The sequence below is a fragment of the mitochondrial genome of Helianthus annuus (assembly GCF_002127325.2).
Source record: "Helianthus annuus mitochondrion, complete genome".
NCBI lineage: Eukaryota > Viridiplantae > Streptophyta > Magnoliopsida > Asterales > Asteraceae > Helianthus > Helianthus annuus.
Window position 1 is genome coordinate 135,001 of NC_023337.1, and position 2,500 is coordinate 137,500.

The window sequence follows — 2,500 nt, forward strand, 5'->3', positions numbered from 1 at the left end:
TAGTGTCAAACCCAATCCCAAGCAATAGTCAAGAAGAAAAACTCAGGACTAGGAAAGAAAGGCAGAGACAGGGAAAGCTAGGGTGATAGCCCTATAGATGAGTAATAGGATAGGGAGCACTCCGCTACACTCATTAGGACAACAACCTCCTAACTACTATGAGTTAAGCAACTAATGGACAGACCAGACCGCATAAGACTACTGAAATAGAAAAAGAGAAGGGATTCACGGGCAGTGAAGGCAACCAAGGGAGAGGAATCATTCCATTCAATTCCGAAGCCTAGCGTCTCCTGTAAGACTCTATCACCTTCATTCTTTTGTTGAGGTTCTGGCACTTCTTCCTCCGGCCCTCTATTTACATAGCGAAGAAAGGCAAAGGCTCTTGCTTGAATGCGTGACTTATGTCTCTTTTTCCATTTATAAAAAGTAAGATGAATCTACGCTCCTCGGCCTATAGTAAGTGAATGAGAGGGTATGGGGTTCCGGGTCTTTTTCCAGTCAAAATTGACTAAGAGGCAATCCCCTTTTTCCGTGATAATGTGAAAGGACTCAATTCCTTCTTTCTTCCCCAGCGAAATGTAGCAGGAACAGCCTTCCCGCAGTCGCATTAAGGAGATTTTTTCTTGAAACTCTTTACTCCTTCACCCGTAGCAAGTACTCATTTCTATTTAGTTGTTTTCTTACTCTATCCGGCTATTGAACCTGGTTTCCCTCTGCATATGGTAATAGAGAGTTAGACAGCTTAGAGAGCTCCTCAAAGGGCTAGTTCTCACTCTGTTTTGGGGACCCCCAAGACTGTCTTTCCCTGTGTTTCCTAGTCTATATAGGTCCAATCTCATCTGCTAGCGCTTCTTCGTTGCTTGGTCGGGACACATTCATCGATTTCTTTTCATTCTTCCTGGGCTTGCAAGTGACTTACTTCTTTTGGCCGTTCTTGCTGTCTTAAGTCGTCCTCTTTTCTTTAGAAGCTGTTAATTGATTTCGTGCCTGCCCTAAGGCTAAGGGGAGAACTGCATGTCCTACTAGTCGGATAGAAGCCTACCCACCTACCAGCCTACCTTGTTCATATCGAGCCGGACAGGAGAGACCCTCTTTAAAGTGAATAGAAGCAATTCCTTTTATAAGCTTGAAAATAGCCGCTGTAAATCAATTCAAATAGATAGGGGAGTTCCGAACCAGCAGCAAGCCCTTTCTCGCCCTTTCTAATGTCCTAGGCGAAGGCAGTGCAGGTGAAAGCCCAATAGATCCCATTTTTTTTTATCGCTCCACATAGCTCACGACCCGGCACGAAGAAATCTCTTAGACGGGCGGATGCGAATCTGGATCTATCAACGGAGCAATTCCATTCCAGTCGTAGTCTCAATCCCATATTCAATGAAAGTCTCCGCCGTGTCTGACCCCCTCTTTCTATCCGGAGTGAGTCAGGCGGCTAAGCCTTTAATCCTGATAAAAGAAAGAGTTTTCCCACCCTCCAAGTATCCATAAATGGAATCGGTTTGAGTGAATTACTTACCGCAGTCAAAGCCAATAGGGAAAGTCAGGTCAAGAGAGAGTCTCTTTCCGATTAGTGCATCTCGCACTTCCAATTCATTCCGAGTTAGAAAAAGTCAGTTCCTTCCCTCCCTTTTACTTTTTCTAGGGTAAAGTCCTCTTAAATGGATTACTAGTTCCTTCCTTCCCAATCAATGCTAACTCTATCTTCCTCTCTTGTAATTTAGGAGATTTCCCCAGCCCATAAAGAACTGTAGTTACATACAGCTCTCAAAAGATAAAAAGAGAAAGAGCTATGAGTTCAAGTAAGAAAGTGAAAGTTCAGTCCTCATAGTTTCCCTATCCCACTGCCAAAAAGAAGACAGCAACAATCTAGCTCCTCGTACTACTTCTCTCAGTAAATACCATTCTCTTAGTTAGGTAGTAAGTAGATAGACGGATTAGTACTTTTACCCAGGGGTAGCCTTCCTTGTCGCCAAAGAAGAATGAGAATTGATAAAGTTTTCTTGGGGTTTTTCGCTTCAATAGCAGAAGCAAAGAAGTCAAATCAATGCAGCTTTCGTGCCCAGCCTAAAAAGATCCTATCCTCTTGCAGCTGGAGCTCTTGATGGCACGTTCAAGCGAGTTTATGAATGAATGAAATCAGTTGAAGGAGCGGCCAAGGACGAAAGCTTTGATTGCGTTCTGCTATGGTTGGCTTTTTCCTTGCCTAAAACAACTATCTTCTCTTCGCGAACGGTTAAGAATCCTCTTTGTATGCGCGTTATCTCTTGTTTATTCTTCTAGTTTTTGCTTCTTATGCTTTGATGGGTGAGACTCCGTTTCTTCTTAGGTTGTCTGTAAGTGTAGTTCGTGGTTCACGGGTGAGGCTACCTGGATAGGTGGGCAGTTCCTATCGGTGGAGCTAAGACACCTTCGAGAGATATAGCTGTAGCTCTTGATGGCACGGGCAAGACAGTTCATGAATGAATGGCGAGTTTTCTATTTACTAGAATATCTTTCCGGAAGC